The sequence below is a fragment of the Hemicordylus capensis genome, chromosome 1, assembly GCF_027244095.1.
Source record: "Hemicordylus capensis ecotype Gifberg chromosome 1, rHemCap1.1.pri, whole genome shotgun sequence".
Taxonomy (NCBI): Eukaryota; Metazoa; Chordata; class Lepidosauria; order Squamata; family Cordylidae; genus Hemicordylus; species Hemicordylus capensis.
Genome location: NC_069657.1, coordinates 62,469,997 through 62,485,814, shown reverse-complemented (window position 1 = coordinate 62,485,814; position 15,818 = coordinate 62,469,997). Strand labels below are relative to the sequence as shown.

At 50.6% G+C, this 15,818-nt stretch overlaps 1 long non-coding RNA gene across 1 annotated transcript; it reads left to right on the top strand.

Moving 5' to 3' along the window:
* Nucleotides 1-8,979: 8,979 nt before the first annotated feature.
* On the top strand, nt 8,980-14,514 carry LOC128340572 (uncharacterized). The gene is made up of 4 exons (XR_008313805.1): nt 8,980-9,109; nt 10,310-10,403; nt 11,652-11,696; nt 12,884-14,514. It is a non-coding gene; the product is annotated as an uncharacterized LOC128340572 (long non-coding RNA).
* The last annotated feature ends 1,304 nt before the right edge of the window (nt 14,515-15,818 follow it).

Genomic DNA, 15,818 nt, shown 5'->3' with positions numbered 1-15,818 from the left:
AGAAGCTGTGCTCCACACAACAGCACTGCAAGATCCCACACAGTCCCACAGGTGCATCTATCGGACTCCTTGCTCCACTCGCTCATACAAGTAGCCTGAGAAAGTCATGGGAACCCACCACTTATCACCGTCTCAAGCCCTCTGGAATGTCAATGCCTGATAATAAGTCTGGGCAATGCAAACCCTGCTGTACAGGTCTACACAGCCTCAGGCAAAGATGTCGACTGACCAATGAGCTGCATGCAGAGCCCAGCAATGCCCCCCACATCACCTGGATGGAGTGGGAGCTGCAGCATCCCAGCAGAAGACCCCCTACCAACTTTTGCACACACCATGGCAAGCGGTACAAGGAGGGCTGGAGAAAGACAGGCTCGCCAGGGCTCCAGGGAACAGAGGGAGCCACCAGTTCCTACCCCAAATCCAAGGAGGGCCAAGAGCTGGACAGATGAGGAGACAGAGGCACTGGTCAACCTACTGAGCTTGGACAATGTGCAGACTGCACTGCATGGCAAGCCCCGCAAGCATGGAGTGTACAATTGGCTCACCGTTGAGATGGAACGCAGGGAGCACAAGCGTACAGCCACCCAGTGCCGTGACCGGTTGCACCTCCTCAAGAGGAAGTTCAAGGTGGTCGAGGCCCATAACAAGCTATCAGGGGTTGCGCCAAGAACAATGGTGGCATATGAGCGCCTGGCTGAATTGCTACATGATCAGCATGAGGTCACCCCGTGCATACAGCTGGGAGTGGAGTTGCCATAGGTGGGAAGCGTAAGAGAGGAAGCAGGATCGCATCCCAGCCCACCCCAAAGGCAGCCTGCACACAACTGCACTCCATTGCCCCACGAACGCAGCTGCTGCTAGGTGCAGCACGGCAGATACCACAGGGTTCTCATGGGAACAGGGCATCATGTTCCAGTCTGAGAGACAGGCCATCCATGCCTGGCTGTCGAGCAGTAGTTGGGGCCATTCCAATAGCCCCCCAAAACACAGTGGGGCACACAGCAGGGAGCCACCATCCTCCCTGCCAAGGCAAACACCCCCTGCCGCAAAGCTCACTATCCGGAAATCACACAGGAGAGGTGCTCCGTGCCAGCATAATACCCCAAGCCAGCAGCCGCCAGTTCAGAAGGCTGCAGCTCCCCTCCAAGTGTGTTGCTGGGCTGCACAATCATCTGCTGAGGAAATCTGTGAACACCCACCTGGGGCAGAGCTGCAGCTGGAGGAGGAGGAGGAGAGTGAGGAGGTGGATGAACAGGAGGAGAACACGTGGGAGCAGTCCGTATGTGAACCAGGGGCATCATGCAGCACAACAAAAAGGTTGGCAACCACAGCCTGCCAACGTGATGCCAATGAGGTGATGGGGAGCACTGACACAGACAGCGCTGGAGAAGTACTTGGCCAGGAATTGCTGGAGCCCTCGCAGGAGCTCCTCTCAGGCACCACAATGCATGTAGTATCCTCCCCAGAGAGCAACGAAGATCCAGAGGAGCAACATCAGCAGCCAAGAGCAGGGCATGGACGACAATGCAGGGCACGCACTAGAGAGCTCCCCCCCCCATGGAGGAGACACTTGCTACAGGTGAGTGTAGGGATCCTATATAATAAAACCCTAAGGTACCTGCGTCCGTGTCCTGCGTCTGTGTCTCTTGAAGGTGTTCTGTGCATGCGTGGCACACATGTAAAGGCATCCGTGAGGAGAACCAGTGGGCCAGGCTGTGGGCGGCCATGGTGGCCGCAGAGCCAAGGCAGCGGCCCTGGCCGGGCAAGGTGAGGAGGCGGCGGGGGAAGCCGGGCGAGGCATTGGTGGGCCCGGCCGGAGCCGCGGGCGGCGGTGGGTGGTGGGCCCGGCCAGAGCCATGGGCAACTCTAGAGCCATGGGCAACTCTAGTTCATGTAACGGGCTTAACAGGCACTAGTAAGAACATAAGAACAGCCCTGCTGGATCAGGCCCACGGGCCATCTAGTCCAGCATCCTGTTTCTCACAGTGGCCCACCAGATGCTGATGGAAGCCACAGGCAGGAGTTGAGGGCGTGCCCTCTCTCCTGCCATTACTCCCCTGCAACTGGTTCTCAGAGCCATCCTGCCTTTTGAGACTGGAGGTGGCCCACAGCCCTCGGACTAGTAGCCATTGATGGACCTCTCCTCCATGAAGTTATCCAAACCCCTCTTAAAGCCATCCAGGTTGTTGGCTGTCACTACATCCTGTGGCAGAGAGTTCCACAAGTGGATCACGCGTTGTGTGAAAAAGTACTTCCGTTTCTGGAAATTACAGGCCAGTTAGATGCTGAGTGTTGGGATGGAGTCTGGGACAGTAGCAACATGCACACACAGACCCCATTCCATGACCCACAACCATGTCCCCCCATATTCCATGGGGCTGGGGACCCACAGCCACAACCCTCTGCCCATGGTTGGTGATTGGCATACCCCACAGCCTCAATTCACAAATCCATCAGCAGCATCCAGCTGCAAGGGCTAGCCTTCTCCCCAACATGGTGAGGGAATGGGGGAGGCAAAGAGGGCTACTCCAAGGCCACGGGTCCTGTCATCCAGTTGATGGGCCCTTCCCTCTTTTAGCAGGTGGGTCATCATCACCAGATCATGATGCTGGGGACAGCAACCTTGGCTCCCCCCAGGACCAGGAGCGCAGTAGAGAAGAGATGGAGTACCATGATGACAGCAACAAGTCTCCCAGAGAGGATGGTGGGGAGAGAGGTGGGCAAGTGCCAGTGAGTAATGCAGAGCAAGCAGCAAGGCTGAGGGGCAGGAAGAGAGAAAACAGAATGCAGCTTGCCCGGGACCTTGTGGCACACACAGCAGCTGCCAGTGAGCGACCTGCAGAGACCCTTCATGAGACTGACAGGAATGAGGAGGCTCGAAGGGAGGCAGACAGGCATGCCCACATGGAGGCTGCCACAGCTATGCAGGCAGCTATTGCGGAGAGTGCTGCTTCAATAATAATAATAATAATAATAATAATAATAATAATAATAATAATAATAATAATAATAAATAAATTCTATTTCTATACCGCCCTTCCAAAAATGGCTCAGGGCAGTTTACAAAGAGAAATAAACAAATAAGATGGCTCCCTGTCCCCAAAGGGCTCACATTCTAAAAAGAAACATAAGACACATGCCACACTTCGACACAGGCAGCCATGGCAGAAAGTGCTGCTTCCATACGGGCAGCGATTGCCAATGCAAGTGAAGCCATGCTTGCGTGCTTCCTCCACTCAGATGAAACCTTTGAACGCAGCATGCAAGCACACACCGCACAACTTGAGAAGATGACCCAGCTGCTGTCTGGACAACTCATCCATCCCCCATACCCACAACCCCCTCCCACGGAGCTGCCGGCATACCCAGCCCCTTACTACTCTCCAGTGCCGCAGGGCCACCACACTTGCCAGGCATGTGCATGGCCACAGTGGGAGGGGCAGGGGCTGATCCACGGCCACCTGCTGGTGTGAGCACCAGGAGGGGAGGGGTGGGCCAGGAAGCTGCCACTGCTGGCCCTCCAGCCACTCCCCGTTAGCCATGTCAGCACAGAGGTGGCCAGCTGTCCATGACCACTGGGCCATGTTCAGGGATTGCAGACAACTCCCATGCTGTGTGAGTCTGTCAGCTGCACCATCCTACAACCCAGGGACCTCAGAGGGCCCCCAGGCTTGCTATGTATGCACCAGCCAGTCCATAATAGTGCACACCCTCCCCACAGTGTGACCCCCCGCCCCACACATTCCATGGTAGTGCTACCCTGCACTCATCATGTTAATGCAACATATGTATGCATCAATAAAGCACTTGAGTACCAGCAATGCTCTATGTGGTAACATTGGGTAGTCAATCCTTGCACTGGACCATCCAAGGCTGGCCACACCCATCCTGCTGGTATGCTTGAAATGTACTGTTCTGCAGAGAGTAGAGCAGGCCATCATTGGTGCTGGGGCTGGGGCCGGAGAGGGGGCTGCTTGGTCTCAGGAGGACCACCGGGCCAAGCAGCTGGCATTCTAGGGCAAACTGCTAATCCCCAGAGATCGTGCCTGGACCAAAATGGTGTCAAGGCTCCCCTAACCATTGGGCGACACTGTGGAGAGCATCTGCAAGCATCTGCCGCTGCCTCCATTTGCTGGAGTGGCAAGGTGATGGGTGGGCAGGAATGGAAGGCTTGGCTGACTGGCTGGCCACTGGGTTGGAGTTGTCCTCACACATGTTCGAGGTGGGGCTTGGCCAGGCTGATGAGTTGACAGAGAACTTTGGTGAGTGGGCAGCAGGAGGCATCAAGGGATGGGTGCTGCCTAATCAATAGAGTGGCACATGATGGGGCCCCCATAAGAGCACTGCAGTTTGCAGGTATGGATCTCGCTGTAGCCCCTTGGGTCACATGGCCAAGCCTCCAGGGATGCTGCATCACCTATCTGAGTGGTTCTTTCTTCTACAGAGATGGTGCCGCTGCAGGTAGTGGTGGGTCATTGCTCCAGGAACGGTGATGGCTTGGCTGTCATGCCCAGTGCAACACTATGCCTCAAATTCCAGATCCCCATCTCCTCATGCTGGCTCTCTAGCCCTGCTCTACCCCCGCCTTCCCCACATGGCTGTATCCAGCACGTGTAAGCATGAGTGGGGCCTCAGCTATGCCCCTCATGTTAAGGGAACACCTCATTCTGCCACTGTTGTTGTGCCCTTTGGTAGGCTCTCAGGGTCCAGCTTACAGCCAGTTCACTAGGTGGAGGGCTTGCAAGGGAGTGAGGAAATCTAGTGACCTGGCTGCATTCCCATAGGGTGCTGACTGGGCCAGCCTCACCTCCAGTGGCCCTGTGTGTGAAGCACCCACTGCCAGTTCTGTCCATTGCACTGCCGGGGTAACCCCTCCTTCATGGCCAGTTTCAAAGCGCTGCCTTGCCTCCAAGGCAGGCTGCACTGAGGAGGTAAGAGCACAGATCCATTGCAGCTGGCAAGGGCCCCCTCCCCAGCTGCTACTGCTCCCCACCTCAACATCCCATTGCAGCCTGCCCAGATTGTAATGTAGAGCTGCATGAGGGGAAAGGGATGTGGAAGCTGCAACCTCAGGGGAGGGGCCAGGCAGGGGTGCTCTGGACGACACAGGGCTAGGGGCTGCTGCCCCAATCTGCCCCACATTTCCAAGTGCTCACCCAGCTGCACCGTCCTTCATTTCCCTCCTGCCTCCACCATGGGATTGGGGTTGTCCCAGGCACAGTAGCAATGCGGGCGTGTCCAACCTGCCCGGAGCTCCAAGATCATGTGATTGGCGGCCGCTGCCACTCCCCTGTGATTCCCAGCTGGTGTTCCATTGGTGCTGCTGCTGGTCTGACCAACACACACACCCTGACCCTCAGCAGCCATGGACATATCCTTCCATACCACTCTGAGGTGCATGCTGTCAGCAACATCAGCTGCGCATGCAGCCACTGCATGGCAGCAACAGCATCGCCATCCCATCCCTGGATTGCTCTGCAGCGCTGTGCCATCCTTGGATGCCTCTGCAGGGGAAGGCAGCATTGCGGCAATGGCTGCTGCTTTGCCCCCTGCTTGTGGAGCCCCATGGCATCTCAGCAGGTCAGTTGCACTCCCCCTTGTGTGTGGCCAGCACCTTGAGGAGCTGAACTGCCAGCTCTATCAGCCTTGTATGGCCCATCTACTGCTGGAGTTTCCCCTCATGTCCAGGCGGTGGTGGGTGCCCCCACGGCAGGAAGAGACGTGGCTGTCAATGATGGAAGTTCAGGAGTGGGAGGAAGATCGCTTCCGTGACAGCTTCAGGGTGTCACGTGACACTTTCAACTACCTGGTGCAGGAGCTGTCACCATTCCTCCAAAGGCAGGAGGACACAGTGATGCGCAGAGCCATCACTGTGGAGAAGTGGCTGGCTCTGACATTGTACAGGTTGGCCATGAATGAGACCTACCTAGGGCTGAGCAACCTGTTTGCCATTGGCAAGTTGACAGACTGCACCATCTTCCATGAGGTCATCCTGACCCTTAACAAACTTCTGCTTGATGATGTGATGGATGTCGGGGACCCAGTTGCAGATACACGTGGGTTTGTAGCCCTGGGTTTTCCAGGGGCCTATGGTGCACTGGATTCCTCGCACGTGAGGGTGGTTCCCCTGATGGGTCACAGAGGTGAATATGTGAACCGCAAGCATTTCACTAGCATGTGTTTGCAGGCAGTTGTGGACACCACAGGAAGATTCCTGGAGGTCTATGCTGGTGTATCTGGGAGGAGCCATGATTCAGCCATTTTCTGGAGCTCCCCACTGGCCAACAGACTGGTCACAGGGACCTTTGTGGATGCCAGTCCCATTCTGCTCAATGATGTGGAAGTGGGTCCCATTCTTCTAGGTGACCAGGCTTATGGACTGTACCCTTGGCTCATTACCCCGTACAAGGTGCTGGCCAGCCCCCTTCAGAAGCATTTCAACACTTGCCACAGTCGAGTAAGGCTGCCAGTGGAACGGGCATTTGGCCGCCTGAAATCTCGCTGGCACTGCCTGCAAACCCTACTGGATGTTGAGGCAGATCTGGTTGCTGGTGTCATTGTCACCTGCTGTATGTATCCTGCACAACATCTGTGAGTCCAAAGGGGACATCCTGCAGCTTGATCACTCTCAAGTCATGAGATCTCCAGAGCCAGCTGCAGTGGAGGGGATGGAGGGGGACAGTGGTGGCACAGGGGTGTGTGAGGACTTGCCCCACATCCAACCACCTCCACAAGTGGCTGCTAACTCTGCCCATGCTAGGGCTGTAAGAGTGGCCTACTGTTAGTACGTATGGGAAAACATGCCCCTGGACCCTGACACTTGAGGGTGTGCAGTGTACAGCCATAGTGTGCACTTGGCATGCCTTTCCTCACTGTGCAGTCATTCTGCATAATAAAGGCACTTTCCAGGCAACTATCATGTGAATTCCTTGGGGTGCTGGTGGGCTCACTGGCATGCAAGCCCTGCCCCATCTGCAGGACTGTGTTGCACAGAGGATGTAGAATGAGCTGAGCAGTGTGTGCGTGTGCGTGTGCGCGTGCACATTTGTCATTTTTCCTGTGTGCAGCTGTCGCAGGGGAGAGGGGGGCTCGCAGCATTGTGGCCATGGCTGCAAGGCTAACTCCTGTGTGTGGGCAGGGCTGTGGTAAAGTGTGGTCCCTGGGCCCACTCCAGCCTGGCGGTGGGGGCGGTCAGGGAGTGTTGCTGCTGTAGCTGCTGGGAGCCAGTTCAAAGGGAATCGGGCTAGCAATGCGCTCAGCAGAGGTGCTGAGGGAGCAGACCAAGAATCAAGTCCCTGCCCCGCTCAGAATCCAGGGAAAGGCAGGGTAGGGAGCAGCAGCAGTCTTGCCAGCACTCTCCTCCTTCCCAAGCAGACGGCGGCGGATCTGGGTGGGTCCGACAAGGTCTCCAACAGGCAGGGAGCGGGTGGGACGACTAGCCAACCTTCCTGCAGGCAGGGGAGCCCCTTCTTGAAGCGCAACGGGCTTCCCACCTCCAGCACATCCCACCTCCAGAGACTCCCAGAGGTTCAGCCCGCTTGTCGTGCTCGCTTCCAGGCTGGGCCATGGTGGTGGCAACAGAACTGGCCACTGCTGACCAGGGCCATTCTGTGGCACCCTGCTGGAGGATGGGGCTCTCCTTCCTAGGCGTGCTCCTGCCCCCACACCTCGCAGCTGCGTGAGAGGGAGCCCTTCACACTCTGTGAGGGGATGCGGAAATGCACTCCATACGGGGAGAGTGTGGGCCCCTCGAACATGTAAGGCCATAGCATATGGCCAGTGGACGGGGTGGGTGGACAGATGTTCAGCATCACCCACCCGCCGCGAAGCCAAACTGCTGATCTTTGCAAGTATTCTAGCCACCATGTGTGCGGCGGGGGGGGGGGCTGGAGCAGGCTCCCGTGGTGGCGGGGGAGGGTGGAACAGGAGTGACCACTGGACTGACAGACTGTCAACGCAAGGGTCACGGAGGCGGAGGGTCAGCCCAGCAGCCGCTCCTGCTCTGCCCGCCACTGCCCCGGTGGGTGGGGGGCGGTGCGCACATGGTCACTGGGGTACTTGCACAGTGTTTCAGCCTCATGGCGGCAATGACAACGGTGGCGGGGGCACTTGCGGTGGCCGAATGGGGCTCAGAGGCGGGCAGAGCAGCTCCTACATCCACTCGCCTGATAATGTGAGTGGCCTCTGTGCATGCGCAGAGGACCAAAATGGGTTGCAGATTGACTTCCCTGTTATTTGGGAGGCTGGCAGGGAGTGGCAGTGGCAGATTGATGGGAAGGCAGAGTCACCACTTGGCTACGGCGGCAGTGGGGGGGGCAAGGGGGGTTCTTACCTTCTACACACACTATACAGTGGGATGGGGGTGCCACGGAGGCCACAGCTGCGGGGAGGGTGAGGGGCGGGGCAGGTTCCCCCTTCTGCCTTCCCAAACCATGCTGTTGTACGGTGGGATGGGGCGATGGAGGCTGCCACAGCAAGAGTGAAGGGGGTGGTGGCACATGTGGCAAGGAGGGCAGGTTCACACTCCCCATTGCCTGCTTGTCTACCCGTCCACTGTAATCAGGGGAGCAACTGGACAGGGGTGGTAGGAGGCACATCTCATCGTCCTTGTCACCAGCTTAGTGCCTGGGCTAGTTGTGGGGCATCTGGCAGCTGCTCTCACCGGCATCTGGCAACTGCTCCAGGGGGCATCTGCTGTGCTCCTCCTGGATCTGGGGTGTGTGTTGGGGTTTGTGTGTGTTCATGTTGGCTGTTCCTTTGCTGGCAGCTGCAGCTGCAACTGCTCTCTTCTTTCTCCTGCCTTGTTGTGAGGAGGGAGTTTTGGGCATGGGGACGGAGTTCAGTGCCTTTGACAGTGCTGCAGTTGCCAGGAAAGGGTTAACTGAGGCTACCAATCAGGGAGCAGCAAAGCTGGACTGCAGCTTGGAGCCCTCTGAGTGGTCTCCTTGAGTCATGTGCTTGCTCTGTCCACTCACGGAGCTGCTGTTGCCATGGGCGGGGTTGGAGGACCAACAATGCTACTTGTGGCTGGTGAACCTTAAAATGTTAATCGTCTGTTGCTCACACTCCCTGCCGGATCTGCAGCATGTACCCGTCTGTTTGCTATGAGGTAAAAATAGGGTTCTATCTACTTTCAGAAGGTAACCCTATTTTCTGCTTGTCTGAATAGCTTCAGAGAGTAAGTAAGAATATATGGACAGTTTTCACAATGGAGGTAGGTAGGAAGTGGGGTCCCCCAGGGATCTATTCTGGGATCCATGCTCTTTAACTTATTTATAAATGATCTAGAAGTCGGGGTAAGTAGCAAAGTGGTCAAATTTGCAGATGACACTAAACTATTTAGGGTAGTGAAATCCAAAACAGATTGTGAGGAACTGCAAAATGATATCTCCAAACTGGGGGAATGGGTGACAAAATGGCAAAATGGCAAATGCAGTATAATGTAAGCAAGAACACTTATATAAGTGATATGCATCACTTATATCTTGGGATCTTGGGATCCTGGTGGACAGTGCATTGAAAGTGTAGACTCAGTGCACAGCAGCTGTGAAACAGGCTAATTCCATGCTAGGAATCATTAGGTAGGAGATTGAAAATAAAAATGCTAATATTATAATGCCCTTATACAATTCTATGGGGTGGCCACATCTGCAGTACTGCATACTGCTTTGGTCACCATATCTTAAGAAAGATATTGTAGAACTGGAAAAGATGCAGAAGAGGGCAACCAAGATGATCAGGGACCTGGAGCACCTTCCTTATGAGGCTAGGCTACAGCATCTGGGGATTTTTAGTCTGGAAAAGAGGTAACTAAGGGGAGACATGATTGAGGTGTATAAAATTATGCATGGAGTGGAGATGGGGGACAGAGAGAAATTTTTCTCCCTCTCACACAATACTAGAACCAGGGGTCACCTCATGAAACTGAAGGTTGGGAAATTTAGGATTGACAAGAAGAAGTACTTTTTCACACAATGCATAATTAATCTATGGAATTCTTTGTCATGGATTGTGGTGATGGCCACTAGCTTGGATGGCTTTAAAAGAGGCCTAGATAAATTCATGGAGGACAGATCTATCAATGGCTACTAGTCTGGTGGCTGTGGGCCACCTCCAGCCTCAGAGGCATGATGCCTCTAAATCCCAGTTGCAGGGGAGCAACAGCAGGAGAGAGGGCATGAACATACCTCTTGCCTGTGGGCTCCCCCGGAGACATCTGGTGGGCCACTGTGTTAAACAGGATGCTGGACTAGATAGGTCTTGGGACTGATCCAGCAGAACTGTTCTTATGTTCTTATCACCCATCCAGGCACTGACCAGGCCCTGACCTTCTTAGTTTCAGCAAGATGTATCATGTATCCTCAGACCAGTCCTCAAAATCATCATATCTGAATAATATCAGAGTAAGTAATGTGTCTAACATTTATGTTTTGATTATACAGATGTTTAAAATGGTATATCCATTGTTAAGATTTGTGTTTTACTTTTGACCAATGAGATTAATTTACCATGTTCACGGATACTGATATGTAAAAACAGTAAGAGGTACTGTAAGCATTGGTCTAATTGAAGCAACATCTTATTTGTGTTAGTTCTTGTGCAGGTTGGCTATATATACAAAACTGATAATGAATGAATGTCTTGGCTACTGTATTGTTTGGCTATTACTGGCAACCTTTGCCATACTCTCTAGATTCGGAGAGTACTTCCACTGTAGATTCATTTCAGAATGGACTGCAGACCATCTGGAATTCTGTCCAAAATAATCTTTAGAGTGAGGTCTTTAAAGGCATCCAAGTCTGGGACAAGGCAATGATATCAGCACTACTCTAATCCTGAAGGCTTCAGTCAGTTGCTGTGTTCACACCTTAAATGCACCCCCCCCATCCCTATGGTTATGCCATACATTCTAGGGTGGTGAGATGCCACAGAGTTGGAGGACAGGCCATATATATATGAAGAGCATCAAGGGAAGCTGAGACCATAGGAGATAAGCCCACATCTTTAATAATTTGCAGTGCAATTGATCAATACTGCAAAATTATTTTGAAATATAATGCAGATTTTATGGGATAAGACAGGTGCTAGATATAATGTAGTATCATGACAAATTTATAAAGAACCCAAAACTTTGCAACAGTTCAGAACTATGATTAAACTGTTAGGCAGGACATGATATAATATAATTTGATATATATCATGGCATCAATTTTCACTAAAGTATTCATAAATCTTAAGAAGATGAAGATAAATATCTTAATAGTACTTTACATAGCTGAAATTATTATTGCTGCCACTAATGTATATGCTTAAATATCTCACGTTCACACTTTATGTAAAAGACATAAAGCTAAATCTGCACAACTTTTAAACCACATAGGGTTATTCCCTTTAGTTATTACAACTTTGAGGGCTTCTGCTCATGCACAGAGGCTTTTCCATTCCTCCTTTCCAGTATCAGCCCCAGAACGCTCCAAAAGGCCCCTTCCAGATATTAGGAGACCCTTCAAAATGGCAATTTCCAGTGTCCAAGGGGTGCAAGCCGGTGTCTTCATCTTGCACATGGGGAGGATAGATCCAAGCCTCTTTGAGTATATCACTCAAAGCATGCAGACTGCTTTACAATTTATATCTCTTCCTATTCTTCACAGGGCCCCATCGGAGACCAACAAAGACCTTCTAGTACTTCGTAGAAGGTGCAGACCCCCTGCTAGCTATGAGTTTTGAGGACTGGGCAAAGTCAGATTCTTTGGTGAACAAAAGTAATATCCCGTCTAAAAGCACAGGAGATCAAGTTAACCGATAGGGCTAAGGCTTAGAGGCAGAAAACAGATGGGAGCTAATAGCTCAAGCAGGGTCTAGCAGCCACACAGAGAATACTCTGTAATGGGCCATAATGTTTATTATACTTGCCTTCAGAAGCCGCCAGGAGAAAGGGCTGCTCAACCTTGGCCCTCCTGAAGATGTTGGCATACAACTCTCATAATCCCTGGCTATTGGCCACTGTGGCTAGGGATTATGAGAGTTGTAGTCCAAAAACATCTGGAGGGAGTCCTAGGTTGAGCAGGCCTGCAGGAAACAGAAGGGGGATAATTACACTGATAATCAAAACTCCAGTTTGCCTGGCAAGCAGGGGTGGGGTGTGCTTGCAAAACAATAATAACGGTCATCATGCTGCACAGTGAGTTGCCGATCCAAGAGTGGGGACGTGCTCATGGCTTCCAAGCCACTTTGCAGCCCAACTGCTCTGTGGTTACTAAGGGGTGTGTCACTATGCTTAAGTTCTGATTCTATTTCCACTATTCTTAACGAGAGTAGCATCAGGGATACAATGATGTATTTCTTGGTAGGGAGCAGCCCTGCCATCAGAAGCAGTGTGAGCAGGCTGTGGAGTGACTTGGAAGCAGCAAGCACTCCCTGTCTCTTGTATCAGAGGCTTACTCCACAGTATGGGAGCCAATAATAATCATGAAAATAAAGATGATAATAATATCATAATTTCAGAGGTCTATTCATTTATCATATTTGATTCATTTTGGGCCCATTTAAGCCCAGTGCTTTTAATTCTGGGAGACGTTTATAGGGCTCTCATTTGTTTCCCCCATTTGTTTCCACATTTTAAAATTTGAAAAAATCTTTTCAATTAGCTGCCTGTGTTAGAGGTAGCACGAGCTTCAGTGCCTTCATCTTGAATACCCATAACTTCCCCAGGACACAGTGACATCCCAGGGTAGTGTGGGTAAAAAGACAGCTGCTACACTGCTCTCTGTGTAAACCACCCTGAGACATTTTTGGGAGGGAGGTATAGAAATCGAATGAATGAATGAATGAATGAATGGTGTCAGCATTTTTTCATGGAGGTGGCCTTTTCTTTTACCCATAGTGCTCTGAAAGTATCTTCAAAAATCTGCAGATAAATGGATGATGAGCAGGGTTCTGAAGATGAATCTCACCTACGCCCATTCATGCCTTTTTGTTCTGGAACAAATGGAACTTGGAACAAACAGGTCCTATTTGTTCTACCTCTATTGCCTACAGACATCAGTAGTTGGTGGTATACAAATATGTTAAGTAAATAAATATTTGATTTGAGCTCCAAAACAAATGCACCCCATGGCAAGTAGGGCAAATAGATTCAAAGCGAAGTGAGACTATAACTGTGAGACAATAAATATGACTATAACCAAATGTGTTGACCTCAGGTAGATTCCCTTTCCAATGTGTCCCTGAGTCAAGTAACAAACAAATATTAACATGTCAAAGGAACACAGATCCAGCAGTTCCCTTCTTATTACATGCACATGAATTTCTATATAAACAACAAAATGACAAGATGTCCCCAGTCCAGAGAATTATGCTAGGAGGTCCAGACATTCAATAATTTATGCAACTCACCTTTGCCTTGTACAATTCAGAAAGAATGCATTTTAGCTATACAGAACTCCCATTGCATATTTAAATTTGATTGCATTTATGCACAAATGAGAGGCCTGATTCACACAATTGTTTGAATCTAGGTATAATGTGAGTTACCATCATTAGCATGATTTGTGTGAACCCACACCAAGATGGTTTATGGCCCAAGATAAATCTGAGATTCTCACCTTGGTGTCGGTTCACACAAACACGCCAATGTTGGCAACTTACGTTAAATCCAGAGTTGAATGTGGACCAGGTTGTATGTTCTAAAACATTTTAGAAAGCTAATCCTATACTTATTTCTGATATCCCTCATATTGCCCTTCAGCTTTATGTGTAAATCTCATTTATTTGCTTTGCTACAAGATCTAAAATTGAATGGGGTCAATTTTACTTTTCTTTAGCTTCTCAGTTACAGTATAGGAATGAAACTTCTGAGCTCACTTATCGATTTAATAAGGAATATAAAACTGTGGCTTTGAAAGTCTGTATGGTGAACTGGAGTCACACTAATTTCCCAAAAGCAATTGAATGTGGGGATGTCTTTGCGTCTGTTTGTATCTAGCTCTGTATGGGGCTGCGTGTATTATACTTAGGTGGGGTGGAATCCAGGGCAAAATAAAATTGGTTAGACTCAGACTGCAGAATCTCTCAAAATCCTATTCCTTTCTAAACAAGCTATTCATAAAAGTGTCAGATTACATAAAAGATAAATCAGATCATTATCATCTTTAGTGCAGTGGAGATACAATTTAAGAGCAACAGAAACTGGCCTGAACCAGCCCTTAGTCTCTCCTTGGTATTATCCTTAATTTCCCGTCTATCTGTGGATATTAAACTGTCACCATGTGCTCTGCTGTGATATTGGCAAAGAACCAATCTGAAAAAGAGGAAAATTCATAAAAAGACGTTCTAAAAAAGATCTATGATGTGTTATGACAACAGCTGATGTCTCAAAGTTTGCCATAGGCTTTGATTCAGAGAACAGATATTTAATAAGGGCCTTTTCATCCTATATTAATTTAGTGCTGCTCTGAATTTTTGTGAGACTTGATTTTTATGAGAAAATCGCTCTTGGGGGTATGAAGGGACAGACTATGAACCCCCCCCCCCTATTTTCCATTCTTTTGCACTTTTTGGTGCTTCTTTGCTGGCCTTATTTCTCCAGTTGCTGCTGCTCCTGTGTTATCTCCCCACCCCCACCCCCACCCCACACACATTGAAATGCATGACAACTGCATGACAACTTCACTGCATGACAACAGTTAATCAGAGATCATGAAGTGAACATATTGTTGTCACAGGACGACATGGCCAATAAGATTTGGCTACATGACTATGTATGCATTTGCACATAACATGGAACCATGGTCCAGTGGACCTGTGGTCCCGCTCCTTCTCCTCTCCCTGCTCTCCCATCTGAATTCAGACGTAATGGAGAGCTCACCCTCTGCAGTCTGTGAGACTGTAAAGAGGAGGGGAAACTGGCTGCCTGGGCTTCCTTCATGACTGAAGGACAGACCTGGCAGCCAAAAGCAGCCAGAGAGAGGGAGGAGCTTCCTCTCTCAGCTCCAATTGTGGAATAGCCAGACTGCAGTGCCACGTTCAGACGTAACACTGGCACCGCTAAACTGGAGGTCTAGGAAGCGAAACTCACTACAAACCAAAGGTATGAATCGGAGTCTGGGAAGGGAAACTGCGGGTCTATTTTCAGTTGGAATTACAGTTGCCCATGTTTGGACATACAGATTTTGAAACCGGAGCCCCCCTCAATTCTGATTTTGTGCTACATGTAAATGCGGCCTATGTCACTGAAGGCAAACAACAGCTTCCCATTGCCCTCTTTCTGAATGGTGTGGAGGAGGGGTTTTTATTGCCCAGACTATTGGGTTGATACTCCCTGGCTGGGTTGTTGATTCATTGTTACAGGTTTCGGTCTTAGGCCCACACATTTCCCATCTCCTTTATGCACAAGGAGAGGAAATTGAAAACTTCCTTTTACCTTTTGGTACAAACTGCAGTTCCCATGTTATCCATACTCAGGAAACAGTGGCTGACGTCCTGACTAACAAAGTGCCAGTGCTGCTTACGGGTTTTACTAACTTGGAAGTTTGTGTGCCCTCTGGGAGATATTTTCAGGTGGCATTTAGGGCTTCCAGGGGAAGCAGAGGTAACTGAAATCCCTCTTCTCACAAGTTTCAGTGCTGCATTAGTCTGGCATTCAGCAGCAGCACCAGCACTTCTCACATAGCACTGGTGCTTTGTTTGTCAGAATGTCAGCCAGTGGCTTGTTCAAACCATAGTTACTTAACAAGCCAGGATATCATTTTTTAAAAATGAGGAATAGAAGCTTCTCCTCCCCTTGTGCACCAAGGGGAGGGAGTGCATGAATCTGAGGC